The 16,151-nt window shown below is 39.3% G+C and overlaps 1 protein-coding gene across 1 annotated transcript in view; it reads left to right on the top strand.

Moving 5' to 3' along the window:
* The first annotated feature begins 1,551 nt into the window (after window positions 1-1,551).
* Window positions 1,552-16,151, top strand: part of BMPR1B (bone morphogenetic protein receptor type 1B) — a 191,160-nt gene continuing 176,560 nt past the window's right edge. Inside the window, exon 1 of the mRNA XM_061360953.1 lies at window positions 1,552-1,613. The gene's annotated coding sequence lies outside the window, so the exon portion shown is untranslated. The remainder of the gene's footprint in view (window positions 1,614-16,151) is intronic.

Genomic DNA, 16,151 nt, shown 5'->3' with positions numbered 1-16,151 from the left:
TGCCTTTTGCCACCAGAAGCTTGCAGGCAGTGTCATGGCTAAAGCAAGAAGAGAGACCTGCCTTGTGTGTAGCGCATTTTGGGGAATATGTACTCACCTTTAGAAGCTGGTCTCTGTTAATTAGAAGCAAAACCAAATGATCACAGCTTACTTCAGGGGTTTGTTCTATACATGAATGTTCACGTAACTAGCATGAACAAAGCACATGGGAGATTTTCTTCTATCCTGAAAGAGGGAACTGTGAATGAATTATGTCATTACAAGCTAGTTACATATTTAAAATTTACTTAATTACTTAGGTATTTTCTTTAATAGCAACATTTTTTTTTTTCCTATTCAAACATAACAACTGTAGAACAGCAAACCTTGTACAAACAAGGATGGCTACTTGAATCAAGGCATTATCAGCCAGTCAGTTGTATTTATGCCCTTACAAAATTTCTGCCTGTTCCACTATTGTGAAGGAAATTATAAATATTTGGCCAGTGTTTGGGACAGGAATGAAATTGAGCCATTCTGCAACTCTTGAATTGGTGTTGATACGTGCAAAACTACTTCAGATAAGATAAGCAGTGACATTTATGGTTGGACTTGATGATCTTAAAGGTCCTTTCCAACTGAAATGAATCTATGATTGTAAAGATTTTAGGGAAGCTGTCTAAATGAATAATTTTTGCTTCACATTCCAGTATGATAATGGAGTAGTTAATTAAAGAACAAAGATGTAAAAGCTCTAGTCCTCCTATTTTTCCTTGTGTCTGTGCTCCTGTGCCTTTTGTTCAACCCATGAAATTGTTTTTCCTAAGCGTAAAAGCCTGTAATGTGTTGATCCTCATCATGCTAATATCGCTGTTTCCCTGTCTTCTTTTTCTCCTTTGCTTTGAGCCAATATGGTTAGGTTTCTGGCTTGTCTTTAGTCCTGTGCAGCTGACTGAAACTGCTCTTGCTGATAAATTCAGTAGAGCTCTTATGGATTCATTGTAGAATAAACGAATCTCAATTTCTCTGCTGCTTACAAGACTGTTGATCTCAGCCTAAGACTTGTAACATCTGTTGCCACACAAATCCTGTCCTCCTCCCAGTGAAGTGTTTGGGTTCATGTGGTTGTTACAACAGGGAGGAGTGATGATCCTTAGTCTATAAAATGTATGAATTATTTTTAGTTAATATGTATTGTGTTATCCTTCTGGGGCCTCTCTTAAGATGTAAAGGAAAGCTGTATGGCTGAAGATCGCACAATGGGTTGCAATACTGACGTTTTCTCTTGCAAGCTGATCTAATAAATAATAGTATAATTTTCCTTATAAAATAGTGTTGTTGAATATTTCACTGTCTGCAGTGCATATGAGCATTTACTATGTTAATTGTTAAAGTGATGTAGTAAATACGTATCTATATGTCATCAGTGAGCTTTTTTCCAGATACCATTTTAATTTTACCTGAGTATCATACCTGAATTGAAAGGTCTGTATTATTTTGTAATGATTTAAACCTTCTATTAGAATATCACTGATTGTTGAAAAAATGTTCTTTGCCCACAGGGTGGAGTTTGTTTCTTTTGTTCTTGGGAGCTGAATAGGAGAAAAGGGACATTTCAGCTTTTCTTGATAAAGGTAAGACGGCATCTGTTGATAAAGATAAGACACTGTTCACTGTTAGGAGCTCAGACAAAGTTTGTTAATGGAGGGTTTGTTTATTTTTGGGTTTTTGGTTTTTTTTTCCAACTTCTATGCTTTGTAGTAAGTTCAGTATGTGATAACGTAACTTGTGTTGGGAATGGAATGTGTAATTCTACTGCAGGTATCAGTAAAGGCTCTGAAGATAAGCAAGTACCTGTAGATCAGCATGACAAAGTGGGTAGCAATTTGTTCTACTGCTGGAACTTGTGACATTTTCTATATGCTGTTGAGCTTGCCTGCTCAAGTTCACTCCATCACACTTGTGCACACTCATCAAGAGCTCTTAAAAGCAGTAGAATTCTGTTTATGCCATTTCTCAAAAGAAAACATATAGGTCTGGTGCTGTTGTTACTGCTCTGTATTTGTTGCATGAGAATGCAAAGGTTTGATGTGACAAGAAAAGGATCCTGGGACCTATTTTATTTGAGATACACCTTCAAAATTAAGTGGCAAATACCTGTCTACTTTTGCTTGTGAGAAGTAGGAGACAGAGAAGTGGTTAAATCCTGGAAGTCTTCTCAGAGGCATGTTTTCCCCAATGACTCTTGCTTCATGTTCTGCTAAAAAGTCTGATGTTTTATAAATTACACAGTGTTAAAACCTGCAAGAAACATTTAAGGGTATATCACGCAACTCAGTGTTGAACTTTTTCATTGTAATTTTCAATGCAGAAATTAACACAGCACTGTCTTTCCTTATTTCCATTTGGCAAATTTTGGAAACTGTTTGTAGGTAGTTCAATGTGACAACTGCAAAAGAATGTGGTTGATCTGGTTTAACATTTACCACGTGTGCAGCAGATTGACCATCTGTGTGTCCACCTGCTGACTGATGCCTAGCCTGTCCCCAATGGTGATTGGCCACCTCCTGGCCAACTCCCCCTAGTTTATTTACTGATCATGACGTGTGGTATTGAATACCCCTTTGGCTCGTTTGGGTTGGCTGTCCTGGCTTTGCTCCCTCCCAGCTTCTCATGCAGCTCCTCATTGGCAGAGGAGAGACTGAAAAGTCCTTGATCAGGGTAAGGCTACTTGGCAACAACTAGAATATTGGTGTGTTTATCAGCATTATTCTCAGACTAAAGCCAAAGCACAGCACTCCACGAGCTAGTATGAAGAAAGTTAACTCTATTCCAGCTGAAACCAGGACAGTATCCACTCTTTATTTTATACCATTTACATCATGCCCAGGTCCCCTGCTTTCCACTACATCGTCACCTTTTCTGGTTTTTGATACATACACACAAGATGTCATTCCTTAGCTTTATGATTAGCATCTACCTTAACAACTGGGTTCTGCACCCAGGCGGTGATATCTTGCCACAGTGCAGCAGTCAAGATGGGTTTACCTCTGTGTTGCCAGTTGCTCTGCTTTCATTGCTGCAACCACCTCCACAGGGCATTTGCCACCACCTGTGAGTTAGTATAGAGATAAAGTACTGCCCACTTTTCTCTTTCAGCAATGTCCAAGGCCAGCTGGGTGGCTCTCACCTCAGCAAACTGACTCGATTCACCCTCTCCTTCAGCAGTTTCTGCAGCTTGTTGTCGGGGACTCCATGCGACTGCCTTCCATCTCTGATGCTTTCCCACAATACAACAGGATCCATCAGTAAACAAGGCATACTTCTATTCACTTCCTGACAGTTGATGATATGGTGGGGCCTCTTCAGCATGCATCACCTCCTCCTCTGGTGACATTCCAAAATCTTTGCCCTCTGGCCAGTCCATGATGACTTCTAGAATTCCTTGATGACTGGGATTTCCTATTCGAGCTCGTTGTGTAATTAGTGCAGCCCATTTGGTCCATGTAGCATCAGTTGCATGATGTGTAGAGGAGACCCTGCCTTTGAACATCCAGCCCAGCACGGGCGACTGGGGTGCCAGGAGGAGCTGTGCTTCAGTGCCAATCACTTCCGAAGCAGCTCGAACCCCTTCATACGCTGCCAGTATCTCTTTTCTCAGTTGGGGTATAGCTTGCCTCAGATCCTTTGTATCCCCAACTCCAAAAGCCGAGGGGTCGACCTGGAGTCTGCCCTGGAGCTTTCTGCCAGAGGCTCCAGGTAGGGCCATTCTCCCCAGCTGCGGTGTACAATACATTTTTTACATCTGGCCTGGTCCAAACTGGTCCAAGGGCCACTGCATGAACTATCTCACATTTAATTTGCTCAAAGGCTTGTTGTTGCTCAGGTCCCCATTTAAAATCATTCTTCTTTCAGGTCACGTGATAGCGAGGGCTTACAATCAAACTGTAATTTGGGATGTGCATTCTCCGGAACTCCATAACACTCAAGAAATCTTGTGTTTCTTTCTTATTAGTTGGTGAAAACATTGCTGTTATCTTGTTAATCACATCTATGGGGATCTGGCAATGTGCATCTTGCCATTTTGTTCCTAAAACCTGAATCTCCTGTGCAGGTCCCTTGACCGTACTTTGTTTTATTGCGAAGCCACGTCAGAAGGAGTTGGGCTTTTTTCTCCCCCCCTCCCCCCCCCCCGCTTCCACCCCCCTCCCCTTCACATATAATCTCAAAGGTTAAATTGCTGTTGCATGAATTCTCAATCCATCCTGAAAGGAGAAAGAAATTTTCCTGTTGAAGTCGTGTATCTGTTGTAGGACTCGCAGACTCTTACCTGATGGAATGTATTCCAGTGTTAGATTGCTAAAGATGCAGAGGGAAAAGTTGCTATGCTGACATACATGAAAATGTATTAATAATAATTTACGGATAAATTAATATGGCCTGAGCTTAATCTCATTCTGGCAAAACCCATGATGAAGGAAATGAGAATTTACTGGGATCTAATTGAGTCTAAATTTTTTTTTCTTTTTTTCCTTTCTTCCCCTGCACTGGAGAAGTCATTTAAAGTAATAGCCTTAAATATTTAATAGTACTGCACCTACTGTGTTAATTTGTTGTTTGGAGGTACATAATTTTCTTCCTCTCCTTGTAAGATTCCATTGCCTGTCCTCTGATAAAACAGCTCTTGCATTTTCTGAACACTGAGAGCAAGCTATTCCTCCTTAAGAGATTACTTCATGCTTCTTGTACATACATGAAGCCTTGCTCAGTGACATATGTAATAGGCTAGCTCTGACTTGCTGTATTCCTGTATTTAGAAAAAAATCAGTATGTCTGAGGTCTTGGGGATGTGTGGTTCACCATGGATGCACAGACAGAGCAGCAGCACTTTGCTTGCTCTTTGTTACTTTGTGGGAGTAGAAATGCTCAGAGTTCATGTATATCAGTACTCAGGAGAGTTCAAGAATTGCATTTAATGACAGAAATTCACATATGTAATTAGTGGCAAGTTCAGTTTCTGTCTGTGTTGAATCAGTGCTCACATGTAACTATGGGAGGAACTTTTATACCCACTTTTGTGGGAGGTACTGTTGTGTTATACAGGCAGGATCATTTAATGATATCACTGAAAGAGAATTATGGTTTGGGAGCTCTGATGCTTCCCCTTATCATAACTACTTCTTCAGCTTAAGTACTCCTGCAGTGGCTCCAGGCTTCATGAATAAAAATGTTAACTGTTCCCTGCCTCCTACCTATAGTCTGCTCCAAAAAGACTGCCCTTAAGTATTGCCATAGCCATGTTTTTGATATTATGTACTTCTGTATTGTACACTGAAAATGTAAGTCTGTAAATTGTGTGTGAGTGTAGGATGAATGCTTTGAAAAACGAGGATGCCAGCAGGCTGCCAGTTCAGCTCTGCTTTCTCCCAGGAGAGATCTGAGTTAATCATAGAATAGTTAGGATTGGAAAGGACCTTAAGATCATCAAGTTCCAACCCCCCAGCCATGGGTAGGGACACCTCCCACTAAACCATGTCACCCAAGGCTCTGTCCAACCTGGCCTTGAGCACCCCCAGGGATGGAGCATTCACAACCTCCCTGGGCAACCCATTCCAGTGCCTCACCACCTTTACAGTAAAGAACTTCTTATATCCAAATCTAAACTTACCCTGTTTAAGTTTTAACCCGTTACCCCTTGTCCTATCACTACAGTCCCTAATGAAGAGTCCCTGCCCAGCATCCTTACAGGCTCCCTCCAGATACTGCAAGGCTGCTATGAGGTCTTCATGCAGCCTTCTCTTCTCCAGGCTGAACAGCCCTAACTTTCTCAGCCTGTCTTCATACATGAGGTGCTCCAGTCCCCTGATCACCCTCGTGGCCCTCCTCTGGACTTGTTCCAACAGTTCCATGTCCTTTTTATGTTGAGGACACCAGAATTGCACACAGTACTCCAAGTGAGGTCTCATGAGAGAGAGTAGAGGGGCAGGATCACCTCCTTCAATCATGCTCCTCTTGATGCGGCCCAGGATACAGTTGGCTTTCTGGGCTGCAAGCGCACACGAACACAAGTTAATTTCATAGGCTGGGAAAACTTAGGTCCTTGGGAGAGGAAGGCCAGAAACTGTCCTTCAGCTTTCCTTCATCTTTTTATCCCAGTTACGACAAACGGTGTAGTATTTTTCATCACAACATAATTCAAGTCCAAACCCAACAGTCCTCCCCATGTGTGTCTCAATTCTTTCTTCCCTGCCCCTTTTTTTTCAGATCATGAACTCCTTGGGGCAGAAACACTCTTCATATTTGTCTGGTTTATGACAGAAGCACATGTATTCTGCTCAGTCTTCTCCTGGAGGAAAGAGCTGTGTCAGAAAGCAAATGCTATCCCCAATAATAATATTTGCCTTAAAGGATCTTGACCTGCTTTGCGATGTTTTTGGAAACAGAATGCAGGAATAAGCATTATATCACAAATGAAGCAAGGAATAGGGTTGCTGTTTTCCTTAAATACGAACAGAACTTCCAGAGTGCTGAAATGTTTGGTTTGCTGGGGGAGGTTAACTGTCCAGGAAATTGGACATTGTCTTGCCTTGTTTATTTTGGATATTTCCACTAATTGATTTTAATCTAATGATCAAAGTATAAAACCAGGCCTCTGAAACAGACAGTAGCTGCAGTTGGAAAGATTTACTGTGGTTCTTCCATCAAAAGAGGAGAACTCAGTAGCATTTAGGCTTGTAGTACTGTGTGTAGCTGGCAGTGAATTCCTGAGTTGGTGGAGTGTACAGTGTTTTGAAACTGGGAACTACCCTTCAATAGCTGTTCTTACAATTTTTAGCTTATCCATGTACGACTTAGTTGCATGTTATAATATAGGATAAATAACAACAGAGCAAGGCTGATTTGTGTAGAAAATTATGCAAGGGAATATCTTGTTACCTTTCTGATTTTGCATTTCTAACAAAATAGTCCATTTCAGGTTACTAGTAAGTTATTTTCTGTTTGGAAAGGTGAGTACTATAAAACATAAATGCTGGGGAATGTGTAACTGGTTAAAATACACCTCTTTTTCACACTGCAGCTGATTTTCCTTTGTGTCTAAAAGGCTATTAGCACAGAAGAGGGAGGTTGGGGGAGGAGTGGATATTGCTGAATTGAGTGGTACAGGTTACTCATTATTTAGAATAGCCAGAAGGAAAACTCGAGTGCACAGGGAAAACCACACTGATGAAATACCCCATGTGTAGTTCAGGCTTTTAAATACAATGTTTACTATTGACTTTTATATTGGATTAGAGTATTAACCCACTCACAGAATGCACTGGAAAAATGCAGCAATGGAGGATGTTAAAAGTGGCAGTGTAGGCTGTAATGCTTTGCACCCAGCACAGTAGCTTAAATGCGTATGTGTGGTGTGTCTGTTCTGTGTGCATATAGAATATACATATATATATGTTTTATATACATACATGCATCTATAAATATTCTATATATAGAATATACATATTTTCATATATATGCATATATATATCTATATATATGCACACATATCTGTGTATGCATAATAAGTACAGAGATACCCAGACTAGGGATGCTGGAAGTATCGTGGAAGGCAGGAGATGGCCCAGAAGACAAAATCTATGGTTTTCCTTTCCTATTCATCCACAAATTGTGTTTCATCACCAGTACTCATATGAAGACAGAGTGTTTAATCTGCTCTAGTGAGGAGGCAGCAACAGGAGTCAGTGAGGGAGTACAAGAAGCTTGTAGCAGTTGGGTGTAATCCCCTGCCGATAGGTGAGGTGTGGGATTTGGGAAGTCAGGCTGGAACAGGCTGGAAGAGAGGAAAAGAGAGCAAAGTGGTGGATGGTATGATTTATTACTAGACCTTGCAGGACTGAAGTTTGGGGCAGGTTGGGAATGAGATTCTGTTGAGATACATATTCATATTGGAGGGGGAGAAGAAGCAGAAGGGGTAAAAAAACACCCAGCCAAACCAAAAAACTATTATATGCACTCATGACTACTGAATGCACAAAAATGCAGTGTCCTGTGCCTGCGTAATACAGTAGAAGCGTTGTGATAATGTAATAATTTCTCTTCCTGGAAAACCATCATTTAGATCCCTGAAATCAGTGGGGCTGAAGGATACAGTTAAATCTTGTGTTGCTCTGTGGCACAGTGCTAGGTGGGCCTTAAATGCATTCCTAGGTAATATAGTTGGAACTGTAGCACATCCCTCCATCATATTTGAGATGCTGAGATATTCAGCAGCCAAAACTCCTATATGTGTTATGGCTGAACAACATATTGCAGACTACTGTAAGTATGCACGAAGATACCACATGTCGATAATCACAGCTCTGTGTCCGGAGTTGAATTATTTGCATAATATATTGCCCAACCTCTTGGCATGTTGAATGAATAAGAATGTCTCTGGAGACCTACAGATGGGAATACTTATTTGGAGAATTAGGAGACAAAACCAGCAGACTAAGACTGCTGTAGAGATCAGACTGCTCCACTGAGAAAATCAAAGTCTCTGTGCACTGATCTAAACTATGTTTGACATGCCAGGCTTTGGTTTCACCAGGAGACTCACTTTGGTATTTGGTTATGTTTTTAAAACCCACAAGTGTAAATTAGAACAAGCTAATTTTGTAATTATTCCCAACAGACACAGAAGTAATTTAGTCTCAAACATGTTTATTTTATAAAGACACAATCATTCAGAAAAGAAGTGCTGAGAAACCACAAGTGGTTTGAGCAATAGAGGCTTAGAGCTTTTGCAAACACACACATGTTTTAAATGTGGAAGTATTTGTTTAAAAGCCATTGAGTGTTCCGTCTCCTTCTTTGTGGCTTTATGACTGTCCTTAAGAGTAATATGAAGGAACTGGAGGGTGGGAAGGTTGTTTTGGTGGTGCTGGTGTTAGTCATTAATTTAGTTGAAATTCCAGGAAAAAACTCAGTTGTTCAGCATTGAGGAATGGAGAACAAATCATGCTTGTGTAAGATGCTGCTGGAGGAGAGACTGATACTGAGATATTACAAATATGCCGTGTGGAAAGGGCACCATACAGAAATAGGTTAAAGTCAAGGTTGTAATATTAGCCTGTATAGAAGTCCACAAAGAGGCGGTTAGAAATGGTGAGGTTCTCAGCAGTTAATGAGCAAGTTCACGTATGTCATGACTCACCAGTTCTCAGATGGTTATTTTGGCATGACCCGAGAGGAAATAAATATTTGACACTGACAGAAGGTAAGTGCCCCACAGCTTTTGGGTCCTATGCAATGTATGATATGATGTTACAATTTCTTGAAAAAAAAGTGTGAGTAATAACAATACAACTTACAGCTGGCAAGCAGCTCTCAAAAACATTGTGCTTTCTGAGAGCAGTGAGCTTTATTGGCTGGTTACTCTTTGCTTCTTTTACTGGCAAAGATTAAACAAACAACTCCAGCATGGCTGTAATGTGCTGTCAAAGATGAGTTGCAGCCTACTTCTCTTCTTCAAGGTGGTGTTTAAATCAATCCATATTTGCCTTTCTGTAAGCAGTAGTTTGTTTTCTGGTTTTTGAGACAAGTACCAACTTTGGAGGGGGGAGAAAGGAGACTCGTGGTTTCTGTGTGGTTGTTGTACGGGTTGTTCTGTTTATAATGTCTGATTTACATGTACATAGTGCAGATATAAAGCTTTTTGTACGCTTTTTGTAAGATTTTTAAATACAGCTAGGTAGCAACCAGACTTTTTACATTTCCCATGTAAATTCATAGGATTGAATAAATAATCCTTAATCAGGCAATATGTCATGTTTTAAGTTCAAGCACCCTGGGTCTGGAAGAAGTTATTTAGCTACACTGAAGCCTAATGCTGCTGGAGTTAATATGTAAATCTCTACTTCTGGATTATCAAAAGGTCTACAAAAATCCAGCACAAATTTTTTGATAAAGGTAATAGGACTATAGCTTCATATAGGCTTTTAAAATTTGAAGCCCTGCTCGAAGCCAGATAATGTGGTTAGGAAGTCAAGATGATGAGAACTTCAAAAACTTGTAGCAAATGGTCCTTTTAGATACTAGACTGTTCGGCAATTTCTGTGAAATTTCTGGTGTACAGTAGACATGAGCATTTTGTGAGTGAATCAATTGTTTTCTAAGTTAGGAAAATATGTTTTAGTCTTCCAGTCTGGAGAATTCACACTGATTTAAGGAGTTTTTAGGCTTTATGGAATATTTTAAAAGTGTATTTAAGATATTTTTAAGAGCTTTTCACCAAATTCTAGATAAACTTGTTAACATCTTATGGGAATTGGTTTTGTAAAATATACCAGATTCATAGCTTCAGTGAAAATCAGGTTGTTAACTTGAATGGAGAAATACAGCCCTGGTGAGGAAAGATCTTAGTGGCATCAGGAAGGGAATTATTGTAAGTACTCAGGTCAGATTTCTGCTTGAACTTACTTTTTACTGATCTGCAGTGATTTAATACTGGTCATCAGGTTCCCAACACAGTCTAAAACTGTAATTCCAAGCCTTTTTCTTTGGTCAAAGGCACAAGTCATTTTTCTCATTGCTCCCTGCTCTAATAGGTATGCCTTCATATTTACATTTCCCATCAGAAAATGTGTGTTTTAATTTGTTGAGTGCAGGTTTCAAAATTGCCTCTGAAGTTGGAAAACTTTATGCATCAAGGGCTTAAAAGGCTTACATGTGGTATATCTGCGTCTGTCTTACCAAGGTCAGCAGAAAGGGATCCATTGATGGCAGTAGGTGGCTGAGCACCAGTGGTAGAGTTCTCTACTACGTTACTGCATGCTTCTTCTGTTAGTTTATATGGCTGTATGTTAGAAATATATTTCTGCAGTTTCAGTTATTAAAAAGTTCTGCTTTTCTGTTTTTCTGACAATATGTATGGCACGTAGGTCTTCTGTGGAGCGTTTAATGTAGATGCCCTGTTTTACTGCTTACTAAGAATGTTCATGATAATGGGACATCAACATCCTCAAATGTCTTCATTTTCTAACTAGTATTTCATTTAAGTAGTTATCAAACTTGAGTACTTACGTACTTGCTTCCTGTAGGTTTTAATGATGAAATATTTTGTTTACATATTTAATTCTCTGTACATTATCTGCAGCATGCATTTTCCTATTTCATTTTGATTTCCTTTCTTATGCTTCTAAGCTACCTTGCAGTTTTGAGGTTTGATGTTGGGCTTCCTTTTTTGGAATATTGGCTTAGATGAATGGGAATGGATGTTCAATATAGTCTTTGTAGCCCATTGTTATGAAAAGCAGATGTAATAGGTGATTCCTACCTTTTTTACTTCAATAGTTTCCCAGCTGCATTTAGCTAGTTATGTTTATGAATATCATTCAGAACAAGACAAAACTAAGTGCAATGAATATTGCAAAGCTGTACAAAAGAAAGTGTCACTTATTTTGTCAAAGCTGAAGGAAACTGGTTTTAGCCTCAGGGTTTCTGCAGTTGATTTAAATTTTCGTAAAGCATACATATCTCCAACACCAACAAACACGTGAAACCTATGAATGCTGTTATTTGACATATATCTCTAGTGTTTATAGACACATGAATTGCACTAAACACTAGTGCTACAAAGGAAAACCAAATAAGTACCTAAGCAAATGTGGTACCATAAGGAGAGAGCCTCAGGGTGATAAGCAGAGGTTCCTTTTTGTTGCATATAGCTGTAGAGTGTTGGAATTCCACTTCCCTTTTTGCATGTCCATCCTTCCATGCTCTTAAAATGTTTTCACAAATGTAAATATTGCCAATGAGGCTTTCCATATAAAGACCACCTGGAGAACATCTTTTATGAGAGTCACTGTAGTGACTGTGGAAGAATAAATTTGTTGATGGCTCAAAGCAAAGTACATAAATAAATAAAGTCACTGGGTATTCCTGTGAGAATTTCTAGTTCTGAGAATATATATATAGACACACATACACACTGCAGGAATGCTTGAGAGAATAAAAATACTCTTAAACAACAGAGGTAGCAGATGCGGAGATTTGGGAAGTTGTTTCCATAACACCATGAATTGTGAAATCACATTTGGATTTTAAATGCTTATACACTGCAAGTAAAGCTTCAAATCTTCTGCAATCCATAAAGTTTATTTTAAAGGCCCTTTTACCCAATTGCATTTAACAATATTTATAGGTATCACGTTAATATCAAGTTAAGCAGTACAAAATAAATTCTCAGTAAAACCTCTCTGAGTGCATGCTCGAAGAAATTTCTCCTTGGTTTTCCTCCATTAACCTACGTATAGTTAAAAGCTACAATTAAAGTGTCATCTGAGATAGGTGAGCAATGAATTTGTTTGAGACTGATCTGAGTCCAAAAGATTGGGGGGGGGGGGGGGGGCAAAGAAAAAAAGGATCCTACAGTACTTTAAACATGATGCATGCTCCTGTTTGGCTGCCAAAATTACCATGAAGACCTCATTTAAAATGATAGAGATTTACAGCACTTTTGTGCATAGTTGACGAAGGGAAATGAAAATGTAATTGCAAACACTCATCAAAAGCTCCAGCTTTCAGATACCTTCAGTTAAAAAGCAGTTTGTTATGAGGTGACATGGTAAAGTTGGCAGGATTTTGTCAAGTCTAAGCTGGAGTTGATTCAGCTCCAGGTAGAAGATCAAAGGCCCAATCCATACCGCACTGAAGTAAACTGGAAGCTTCCCATCAGATCTGAGACTTTAAAATTTGCCAAAAGATTTAGATTGTGTGTGATAAGATTTTTTTAACAGATTTTTCAGCAATTATTAGAAACATAATTTTATTCAATTATATATGCTTGAATAAGAACAAATCAATATTACAGGTGAAAATCCTGTTGTAATATATTATGGTAGTCATGGTGTTGATCCCAGATATTGATGCCTCTGAGCCGTGGGTGTTTTGAAGAGTTCAGCAGTGCCTGCTACTGATGATCGCAGCCTCACAGGGTTATTTGTCACTACATCTGTGTGCTGTAGTTATGCCCCAGCCATATGGACTTGAACCAGGTCAGATGTGAGAACTTGCTCATGTTTGTGTCAGCCTGGCAGGAACTGAGGTATTTATAGCTGCCTTGTACCAGCTGCAGGAAGGAGCAGGATACCTGATCTGGCATAAAATCTACCAAGATAAAATTACTTTCAGGAAAATTTTTAAAATGTATTTGTATCAGCAGAATGGTTTGGTACCAGTTCAGCTTTTTTTTTTTTTTGTCATGAGCTTTCATTGCCTTTTTAGATACTGAGCACCCAGAAACCGAAGTAACCATCTCAGTGAACCACAGCTTACCATTATTATTACTACATGCTAAATATTAATATATTAATAATTTAATATTACTAAATATTTGAGCTGTATTGAAGTAAATTTGGCTGTTATCTGAAAGCTACTAGTTGTCCGAGTACAATTTGAGGAGATTTCTTTTCCCTCTTGTTGCAAAAAGGATTTTCCACAACAGGCTGCTTTCACCTCTCCTTTCCCCCAACCTTTCCTCCCAAAACTTGTGCTCTTCCTTGACATGATGTAACCATTTTTCATAAATTGGAGCCATACTATAAGATAGAATAATGCTATTTTTTAAGTGGGAATTTATCAGACAGGATCCTTCTCTGTTTTATCAGCATAACTGGTGCCCTGGTGAGCTTGACTAAGGAACATGTAGCTGAGCATGATGAATGGCAGAAATGTCGTAAGATTTGTTATGGGACAGAGAGTACCGGCCTTATTGGAGTAAATGTTTGTGAAATTGCACCATTGGAGCAGATGATGGTGTGGTAATATTTCACATGAGGAAATCTTATTAACAAAGGGTTAAAAGTTGTGTCGTTTGGTTTAATTTCATTTTAGATATTTGTTAATGTTTTCAAAGTTTGATCAACTTGTGGTTCTTCAGTAGACAAGGGGTTGATAAGTTTGTTGAAGGGGAAAGCAGGGTAATGAAAATAAACTGTTCAGCTCTAAGATCACCTGGGAAATGTGTTGGAAACGGTAATTTAGGAAGGAAAAAAGAAAATTGTGAGAAGACCAAATAATTGTTATATTTCAGTCACAGGTGCAGATGCATGCATGCTGCTCTTTTACATATAATTACATTACAGTCCAGGATAAAGTGAATAGAAAAGCCTATGCAGATTTCAGTAAGTGATCCCTGCAACACAAGATGTGAGAGGTAAAAAGCTCTGGTGAATGCCAATTAGTTTTATCTGGGTTAGAGAAGAAATGGCACTTTCACTTCTCACTTTTATAACATGCTATCCACTGTGTTTACATTAATAAATGTCCTGAAAATAAGGTCTCGAATTGACTTTTACGTGCAGCTGCAGCAGTGTCAAGAATTTCAAAGTATTGTCTTGTTTTGCCTCTGAACTCACAGCTCTGACTCAGGTAACAGCCATCATTTATGTGTAGAAATTTGGCAGCACCAAATAACCACTGGTGACAGTTTTCACCGAGAGAAGAAATACAGGACAAGCGTGTGGCTTTAAAATTTATAGAACATATTTGTCTGGGTTGGACAATTTCTCTCATGAAGTAATTACACATGCAGGGTTTTGCACAACTGCTTCTTACAGTTTTACTGACTTGCTGTCCATGACCAGGAGTCAGATTTCTGGGGAGGTTTTTGCAAGCTCTGTTGACAGTGCTGCCACAAGTAGGCAATACTGGCACTCAGGCAGGAGAATTTGATGGATAAGATACCCTCTATATAAACTAACAAGCATATCCTTTGGCTGTATGAGAGAAGATGACGGCTGTAAGGTCACGTTAAAGTCCTGAATTGTTTAAGAAAGCTTATGTCTTCCAGCTGGGAAACATCACACAGACAGCTCAGGATACACCAAAGTTTTGGTTTAACAGAAACACAGCAAGTCAACTTAGGTAATTTTATCTGCTGTGTTCCCTTGGGCCAGTGCTTTGGGAAGGAGAGTAAGATCTGTCATTAGTCATTGTTGCCTCTTGTGAGCTATTAATTTATTATGCTCTTTTACATCTGTATGTATTTTTTGTAAATAGTGCTTAGATTAAAGTTAAGTGTATGTATTTGTAAAAACAGATGGGTTGGACTTTCAGGGAATGTCAAGGTTTTTTGCTTCTGAGTAGGGCTGGTACCTTTCATACTCATGTGTAATATCTATGCTGCTCTGCTGTTTCTGAAAGGTTTGGTAAATTTAAAAGCAAGACTAATAGCTAGTCATAAGAGCAGGCTGCAGAAACTCCAGTTCTAGTTTTTCTCACTCTTATTAACAAAAGAACAGCCTATGTGTGCTGGATACCTTTAGTAACATGGTAGAACTTCATATACCCACCACCGTACTTGCAAGGGGCTTCTGGGAACGCTTAAGTGCTGTTCTGTCCTGGAACTATGTGTACACAGTCATGGAGTGGTTGTGAGAGAGCTGTGTAAGAATGCCTGAAAGATCTTTCAAGGCAATGTGTAAATTTGGCATTGTTGTTTTATTAAATAATCTTTCAGCTTTTACAGCTTTTGATCCCACTACCGCGGCGCTTTGTGTTCAGGTAAACAGCAACCTTGGAAACAGGATGTGATGCTGCATAATCGAGCTCTCCGAAAGTCAGCTGTGAATGAAACTGTGTCATTGTAGGAAACTGAGCTAGGCTGCATGAACAGTCACTACTTTAGCAGAAGGTGAACTCGGCTTTTTGAAAGTAGATTAGGCACAAGCTATATAGCTTTAAAAGTGTTGGGCAGGTTTAACTTGTCATCAGATTAATTAAAGACATTCTGTAGCTGCTATGGTTTGATGAGGAGTGTTGTCTGACTTCACCGTGCCATAGGCAGCTGTCCTACTGTTTCGTAAGTCTTGGATTTGGTCAAAGATGGATTGAGAAAGACAAAAATGGATTCTGGTATTCAGTGGCTCCAGGCAGGCAAAGTGATGACATAAAATTAAGGATGCATATTTAGGTTAGTGTTTTGGCAAGGTAAATGGTAGATTAACAAGGCAAAGATAGTAATTAGATATACTCCTGGTTTAATTTCTCTTTTAATTTCTCATTAGGTTTTGCCTTTGGCTGTAGTCAGCTGTGGCATGTATTTATGCTTTATCATGTTGAAAAGGTGTATTGGAATTTGGGTGCAGGCTTTGGTGTGAACACCCTTCTGGCAGAGCAAAGGTTCTGTG

Source organism: Neopsephotus bourkii, unplaced genomic scaffold (genome assembly GCF_033783945.1).
Source record: "Neopsephotus bourkii isolate Nb327-2 ecotype Australia unplaced genomic scaffold, CSIRO-AGI_Nbou_v1 NB_1037, whole genome shotgun sequence".
NCBI lineage: Eukaryota > Metazoa > Chordata > Aves > Psittaciformes > Psittacidae > Neopsephotus > Neopsephotus bourkii.
The sequence above is the reverse complement of the archived record's forward strand: the minus strand, read 5'-3'. Positions and strand labels throughout refer to the sequence as shown.